Source organism: Triticum aestivum, chromosome 2A, assembly GCF_018294505.1.
Source record: "Triticum aestivum cultivar Chinese Spring chromosome 2A, IWGSC CS RefSeq v2.1, whole genome shotgun sequence".
NCBI lineage: Eukaryota > Viridiplantae > Streptophyta > Magnoliopsida > Poales > Poaceae > Triticum > Triticum aestivum.
In genome coordinates, this window is record NC_057797.1 from 101,964,512 (window position 1) to 101,973,772 (window position 9,261).

Genomic DNA, 9,261 nt, shown 5'->3' on the forward strand with positions numbered 1-9,261 from the left:
CGCTCTCGCGTACCCGTGCCGCCGTCTGTCGTCGTCGCCCCCGCCCCATACGCCGGCGCCCCCGCTCGTATGTACGGGGCGGCGGCATACGGGGCCGCACTACAGTGTATGTACGTATACGTACACAGACACACGCATACACTCATACACACACATATATACGTACACATACATACACACACACACATACACACACACATATTTTACTTATTTTCTGTTTTCTGTTTTTTAGAAAAGTTAATTAGATGATCGAATGTTAGATTAATGTCGAATGTTAGATGAATTAGCTAGATAGAAAATTGTGGAACTAGAGATTTGAACTAGTTGAATAATTAATATAACTAATTTATTTTTAGTAAGAAAATTGTCGAACTAGTTTATTTAGGTTTATGAGATTTGAACTAGTTGAATAATTAATATAACTAGTTTTTTTAGTAAGAAAATTTAGATATTTGAGATTTGATGATCTAATTAAAATATTATTTGTTAATGCATTTTTCTGTTTATTTAATTTTTTTATATATTTTGAGTTTATATAAATGTTAGATTAATGTCGAATGTTAGACGAATTAGATAGAAAAGTTAAATATATAGTAATGTCAATTGTTAGAGATGAATATAGTTAGATATATTAATGTCAAATGTTAGATGAATATATATTTGGCTAGATATTAATGAATGTTAGATAGTAATAAGTGTTTAATGTTTCACATATATGAACATATATAGGAAATGTCATCTGACGATGAAAAAGATTTCATTATGTGCGAACACTGTGAAGACCAGCGCGGCCTGTGCGATAGAAATTTCCTTGTTGATGGTAGGCGCTTCAGCATCGAGCTGGATGAGACATTCGAAGTGGATACAGTAAGTCACAACGGCAATTATTATTTGAATGCAAAACTTATGCTTCATTTGCTTCAACTTATAATTTTAAAGCATGACTTATGCTTCATTTGCTTCAACTTATAAATTTAAATTTTCACTATTCTACTAGCGCATCCCCTGCCATGCAAGAATTTTTGTCTTGGATAAGATAGGTTTTAGTGCTATAGATGATATGGAGGTAAAGAGATTTTACTTGAAGACGGAGCATGGGTATACTTTCAACGTCAAATTATATAATGGAGACACATACACCCATTTTGATTGCAAAACTTGGCAAGCACTATGCAAGGCTTATGCATTTGAGCCTGGTAGGTTGTCACCTTTCATATTCGTCCGGAAGATGATATTGAAGGTAATATAGACATCTGGGTCGATGTGCAAACACCTCTAGTTCTACCATTATGTGAGTTTTTCTCAACCATGCATGCATATGTTTATGTATTTGATACAGTTTATTCAAAAATAGTTGACAACTAATTTGTATTGTCAGCTTATTTCGGTTCAAGCAAACATGTCCGGCGCTTGGTAGACAGGACCTACTACTGCCAGGGGCTCAACTAAACTGCGAGGAGATAAGTCATTATGTTTCATGGCTTGAGGATCTTAATACTATCAAGACAAAAAAAAATCCTGAACTTAGAAATGTTAGTACTCAAAACGTGCGACGAATGGTGATCGTATTGAACTACGGTCACATCTATAATCGAAAGATGGTAAGATTTTTACTATTTTTCCTTAATTAGTGCATCTTTTGCATACATTATTTTTGAAGCTAAACTTTCATTGCTTAGTATATTAATTACTATACGATGTTCTTCAACAGGGACTTCCGATGACAGTTGTGCCTCAGTGGATCGAGACTAAAGGTGACATGTCAATGGTTAGCTTAATAGTGCATTCAGGATTTCTGAAAGAAAAGAATGCTTAATAGTGAAAGATTGGAGCAAAATTGTTAACGATCGCAGAGAAGTACTAGGGGGCAGCAAGGAGAAGCGCAACCCAAGATTAGGAGACAAATTCATCTGCATGCTCCAGTATGATGAATCAGGAGAGCTATACATGCGATGATGATGATGATGATGATGATGATGATGACTACAACTCATTATAACGTAAAACAATCCTAAATTAAATTGATAACACAAATTTAATTGAAAAATACAAAATAAAACAAAAACCCACAAACATTTAGTACCGGTTGGTGTTACCAACCGGTACTAAAGGGCTCCCGGCCCCCGGAGCTAGCTCGTGCCACGTGGTTTCCCATTAGCACCGGTTCGTGCTGAACCGGTACTAAAGGGGGGGGGCATTTAGTGACCACACTTTAGTGCCGGTTACGGAACCGGCACTAAAGGGCCTTACGAACCGGTGCTTGCACTAGTGCATGCATGGATCAACTACAACAACCTCTGTAAAAATGCTTAACACGTAAACATTCTGCTAGGAACATTTTATAGCAAAAGTAGAGCTCGATTGAGTCAAGCTAGGGTGCTCCATAAATGCAAACAAAGACATGGATGGATAGAGCACCACAATATCTACAAAACATCCTTACTGATCATGCTCAAAAGAGGTATGGATCACTCGATAGCAACACGATTACATGGCATAAAAATATTAACAGGACAAAGAGGATTCCTAAGTACCTGAAATCAGCAACATTACGATAGCTACTTTGCATGCTTGTGCTAGTCACCACAGAGATCAAAAAAATGCATGGCATACACCCCTGTAAATATGGCATGGCATACTTCAAAACACATGTAGGGCTCAAGTTCATAGGAGGCACACATTAATCATGGAAAAAATGACAAATGTCCAAATACTGATAAGAATCTGAAACTAATATAAACTAGCACTCTTGCAACAGCATTTAGGGCATCAAGATGAGCTCAAATGAACATGATGCAATGAGATGAAATGAAGTACTCGTCGAGACGAACAATTTGATATGCTACACGCCCGAAACGGAGCCACGGTGAAAAATGCCAAAAATTACTGGGAGAGAGGGAAAAAGTCAACCGCTAGGGTTTTCAGATCCAGATCCGGATCGGGCATGGATGACGGGGCGCTCGCTAGAGTTCCGCCGGAGTCATACTTGGGGCGCCGGAGTTGGGGGAGAGGGCCAGTGCCACCGGATCCGGCGACGAGGGCAGGTCGGCGAGGCGGTGGCCGAGCGGCGCGGCGGCGCGGCGCACGACGACGAGCTGCGATGGCCGGCGACAAGGTGAAGAGGGGCGGCGAGGCAGCGATGGCAGCGGCGAGCTGCGCGGTAGGGCGGCGGAGTCTGACGGGCGGTGCTAGGGCGGAGGAGAGGCGAGGAGGCGCGGGGCGGCGATGGGCTTTCGGGGGCCCGATCTGGGCTGCCCGGGCCAGCGGCGGTGAGGGCGGCGGCATGCCATGTGGCAGTGCGTGAGTGGCGGCGGCGATTGCGTCTGACGGCGGCGGACGTGTCCGGCCGCGCGGAGAGGAGCAGGGCTAGGGTTAGGGTAGGAATGACCCGGGATTTTCGGGGAAGAGACCTTTTTATAGGTAGGAGGAGCTAGGGGGCTCCAAATTGAGCACGGTTTGCGGCCACGCGATCGTGATCGAACGGCCTAGAATATGGAGGGGGTTTCGGTGGGTTTTGGGCCACTTTGGAGGGGTGTTGGGCTGCAACACACACGAGGCCTTTTTGGTTCCTCGGTTAACCGTTGGAGTATCAAACGAAGTCCAAATGGCACGAAACTTGACAGGCGTTCTACCGGTAGTAAACCAAGGCCGCTTGGCAAGTCTCGGTCCAATCCGAGAACATTTAATACCCACACATGAAAATAGGCAGAAAGGAACACCGGAGGACATAGGAGCGCCGGAATGCAAAACGGACAGCGGGGAAAATGCTCGGATGCATAAGACGAACACGTATGCAAATGTGATGCACATGATGACATGATATGAGATGCATGACAAAGACAAAACAACATGAAGACAAAAACCCGAGAACGAGGAAATATCATAACTTAGTGTCGGAAATGGAAAGAGTTGGAAGACAAATATGGTAGGTTTCATACGGGGCGTTACAAAGGACCAGCTCGGCATTGGCTCAACAGGCTGCCAGCAGAATCCATTGGCTGTTGGGAGGATCTGGAAGCCGCATTCCTTGACAACTTCCAAGGCACTTATGTGCGACCACCAGATGCCGATGACTTGAGCCAAATAATTCAGCAGGCAGAGGAATCGGCCAGGCAATTCTGGACACGGTTCCTAACAAAGAAAAATCAAATCATCGACTGTCCGGATGCAGAGGCCCTAGTAGCTTTTAAGCACAACATCCGCGACGAGTGGCTCGCCCGGCGCCTTGGCCAGGGAAAGCCGAAATCTATGGCAGCCCTCACGACACTCATGACACGCTTTTACGCGGGAGAAGACAACTGGCTGGCTCGCAGCAATAACATATCAAAGAACCATGGTACTTCGGATACCCAGGATGGCAATGGCAGGTCACGTCACAACAAACACAAGCGCCGCATTAATAGCGACAATACAGAGGATATGGCAGTCAATGCCGGATTCAAAGGCTCTAAACCCGGTCAGCGGAAAAAGCCATTCAAAAGAAGCACTCCGGGCCCGTCCAATTTGGACCGTATACACGACCGCTCGTGTCAAATACACGGCACCCCCAACAAGCCAGCCAACCACACCAACAGGGATTGTTGGGTGTTCAAGCAGGCCGGCAAGGTAAATGCCGAAAACAAAGCTAAGGGGTCACATAGCGATGACGAGGAGGAGACCCGACAGCCGAACACCAGAGGACAGAAGAGGTTCCCCCCACAAGTGCGGACGGTGAACATGATATACGCAACCCACATCCCCAAGAGGGAGCGGAAGCGTGTTCTAAGGGACGTATATGCCTTGGAGCCAGTCGCCCCAAACTTTAACCCATGGTCCTCTTGTCCGATCACCTTCGATCACAGGGACCACCCCACTAGTATCCGTCATGGCGGATTCGCCGCACTGGTCCTAGACCCAATCATTGACGGATTTCACCTCACTCGAGTCCTTATGGATGGTCGCAGCAGCCTGAACCTGCTTTACCAAGACACAGTGTGCAAAATGGGTATAGACCCATCAAGGATCAAAACCACAAAAATGACCTTCAAAGGCATCATACCAGGTGTAGAGGCCCATTGCACAGGCTCAGTCACACTGGAAGTGCTCTTCGGATCCCCGGATAACATCCGAAGCGAAGAGTTAATCTTCGATATAGTCCCGTTCCGCAGTGGCTATCATGCACTACTCGGGCGAACCGCATTTGCGAGATTCAATGCGGTACCGCATTATGCATACCTCAAGCTCAAGATGCCAGGACCTCGGGGGGTCATCGCAGTTAATGGAAACACAGAGTGCTGTCTCTGCACGGAGGAGCACACTGCGGCCCTCGCAGCAGAAGCACAAAGCAGCCTCTTAAGGCAATCAACTAGTTCGGCAATTAAGGATCCAGACACCTTCAAGCGCGCCCGGAGTAATCGGCAACAAGACCGCCTGGCATGTTCCGAGCTTGCATAGCAATGCGGCCCCCACCCCAGTCCTTGCCAAACGGCGAATTCCGTGCCACGCGCACATAATTACACATTAAAAATACCATGGGAACAGGTGGGGAGGGGGCACGACTACGGCACGCCCCAAGACGTGGCTCAACCGCACTAGGGGCTTCCCGCTTTGTTATTTTTCTCTTTCAGGACTTTAATCTCTGGAAATCCTGTCCAGTAGTATGATTGCCGGACACATGATGCAGCAACCAAGGAGGCACAAAGCTACATCGCACCGCTTAACTCCCAGGTGGATTATGATAATGAGTGAAATACTTGCTTTAATACCATTCCTCGGCTTGGCCTTGGAAGGGACATGTCAAATAGTCCTACTTTTTGCTTATCGCACTACTTGTTATATATATATATATATATATATATATATATATATATATATATATATGTTCATTCATGACACCCAGCACCCGTACACTCTGGTACGGCCAATACGCCAGGGGCTTAAGCATACCCCATAATACGGTGTGAGAAGTCCGAACACTTTCGACAGTGCGGCACCCCGAACTTATAGCACTATATGCATCAGCTCCGAATCATGTCTTGGGTCAATAGTTGGGTTTCCCCGGCTCCCATGTTTTGGTACCTTACGTTCCGCTATATCGGCTAAGGTAGCACTGGGAGAACTACTGTGATTGTGCACCGGTTCTGCTGGGCTAAGCACCTCAGTAGAGAAAGCTAAAACTGACTATCATGATAAGGCGAGAGACTGGTCACTGTTTGAGAGGTTTCGAGTCCCTAAAGACTTATGCCGCTTAGAGCGAGGAGTCGGCTTTGTCCGGCTTAAGGTGTGCATAGCGCCCCGAATTCGGCCTTCCGAATACTAGGGGCTTCGCCAAAATTTCAAATTATAGAATTCTATGGCTAAGTGAGAGTGATAAAGCATTATAGTCCGATTGCCTAGTTCGTTGTGCTGAGCACCTCCTCGAAGGACCCGAAAATGGGAATAAGAGTGCTCAGGTTTATCCCGAACACCCCAGCACTCATGGCATGGGGGCAGAAGCCGACGACTAGCCATCTCTCAGATTTGATAAACAGTCGAACATAAGATAATATTTTAAATTCAAACAAGCGTTGCATAGCGCATATGAACAAGTTTTCATAATACAGGATCACACAAGCAAGTTCATTCAAATATTACATCTTTCACACACTCGTCCACTACAAGACGGGAACCCTTCAGGAAACCCTCATAATACATCTCGGGGTGGCGATGCCCCTTGCCCTACGGCGGCCCCTCCTTCACCAGCTTCTCGGCGTCCATCTTGGCCCAGTGCACCTTTGCACGGGCAAAAGCACGGGGTGCACCTTCGATGCAGACGGACAGCTTGTGACCTCTAGCCATGGGCAGGCATCCACAAGCCGCCTCACCAGGCCGAAGTAGCTGTTGGGAAGGGCTTCCCCAGGCCACATCCGTACTATAAAGCCCTTCATGGCCAGTTCGGCCGCCTTGTGCAGCTCGACCAGTTGCTTCAGCTGGCCGCTCACAGGCATCGGGTGTTCGGTCCCAGTATACTGAGACCAGAACAGCTTCTCTGTCGAGCTTCCCTCCTCGGCCTGGTAAAACTATGCGGCATCCGACACGCTGCGGGGCAAATCTGCGTATACTCCTAGAGAGCTCCGGACTCGGGTAAGTAACAAGTAATTTACTTTCACAAGCTTGCTTTTCAGATTGAATGCCTTACCCGCCGCTATCTTCCTTATTGCCTCAATTTCCTGGAGGGCCTTTTGGGCTTCAGCCTTGGCATTCTTCATGCTCTCAAGGGCTGCGGCAAGCTCAGACTCTCGCATCTTCGAGTCAAGCTCCAAAGCCTCGTGCTTCGTCACGAGAGCCTGGAGCCCTTGCTGCACCTCGCCCACCCGTGCCTCTTGCTTCTCCCGCTCGGTGCGCGCCTTGGCCGCTTTGTCTTCGGCCTCGGACAACGCTTGCTTTAGGGTCGCCACCTCGGTCGTGGCCCCTGGCACATTCATGATGATCCTGTCATTTTGCAACCACATTTTCTTTTTATATATATAGACAAGGTATTACTTACCTTTGTTCTCCTCGAGCTGCCTCTTGGCAAGGCCGAGCTCTTTTTCGGACCCCTCGAGGTCCTGCTTCAGTGCAACGACCTTCGCAGTCAGTGCGGCAGAAGCCAGCCGCGAAGCCTGCATACGCATACATACATACTTATATTAGACTCCTGCATATTTTATTTGATCCTCTATTCGGCTTTTCTTTGTGAACACCAAACAGAGCATCAGGGGCTACTGTCTATGCGGTAATATTTTTCCTACATTTTCAATACTTACCTCAAAGCCTGTTAGAAGGCTGGCACAGGCTTCAGTCAGCCCGCTCTTGGCGGACTGAACCTTCTTGATCACCGCACTCATAATAATACGGTGCTCTTCGTCAATGGAAGCATCGTGAAGCGCTCCTAGCAGGTTGTCCGGTGCCTCTGGATAGACACAGGTCACCGGCACGGGCGTCTTACCCCTTTTGGAAGGGAGCCGCCTGCCCGAGTCCAGAACCACTGGAGGTTCCGGCACGGTGTTTGGCTGAGAGCCGAACTGGGAGACCCCGGGAGCCTTGCTCCCCTTGCTCCTGGAGTCTGGAAGGTCGCCTTGAGGCGCTTTCGGGACTGTCTGCCCCCGGCTCGGTGCCCCTTGAGACAATACCTCAGCATTGTCCGTAGGGCAACGAGAGGTGGCAGTCGGAAGTGGATCGATATCCATATCCGACGAATCCAAGGAGCCGTACGACGAGGATACGTCGATACAGGCTTGGGGCGGTCTGCATAATCATATTCGGAGTTAGGAGAAGCAGTGCGACAGAGGAATGCTATCAGTTACTCTGGTATCCGAATACTTACGACTTCGCCAGGGGCTTGGCCCTGAGCAGCCACTCGTCTTTGCCTTCGGCGGCAGTGGTGGACCATTCCGGAAGGAGAGTCCTTCCTTTCTTGGACCCTTCGGCCTCCCCGGTTGGGGCCGACTTCCTTCTCTTGTCTCCCCCGGCTGGAGGGGGAGCATCTTCATCTTCTTCCTCCTCATCTTCATGGGAGGAGTGTGTCGCGGAGTTATCGGACGATGAGTCCGATAGCACCTGGCGCCGGGAACTCTTTCGGTTTCCCTGGGCCTTCTTCTTGGTCTTCTCCGGCACCTTATAAGGAGCCGGAGTTAGCATCTCCGTCAGGAGAGCGCCCGCAGTGTCTTCGGGCAGAGGGGCCGGATAGTCGATCTGCTCCGATGCCTCCACCCAGTCCTGTTAAAGGCATGAGAGCTCAGACCCCACACTGGGTTAAGCTATGGGAAATAAATGTCCTGCCAAATGTACAAAACTTACCGGATTCGCAGGGCGCTTCGCGCTTAGCCCGCGGTCCTCGGTGAGAGAGGGAGGAACCTCGGCGCCCTTGAACAGCGCCCTCCAAACGTCTTTGTCCGTCGTGTCGAAGAGCTCGCTTAGAGTCTGGTGCCGGGCCGCGTCGAACTCCCATGAGTTGAAATCCCGTTGCTGACACGGGAGGATCTGGCGGAAGAGCATGACTTGGACTATGTTGACAAGCTTAAGTTTCTTGCTTGTCATGTTCCGGATACATTTCTGGAGTCCGTCCAGCTCCACCGATGAACCCCAGGACAGGACCTTCTCCTTCCAGGAAGTGAGCCGCGTGGGGATTCCGGATCGAAACTTAGGGGCCGCCGCCCAGTTGGTGTCGCGCGGCTCGGTGACGTAGAACCACCCCGATTGCCACCCCATTATGGTCTCCACGAAGGAGCCCTCGAGCCATGTAACGTTGGGGATTTTGCCCAC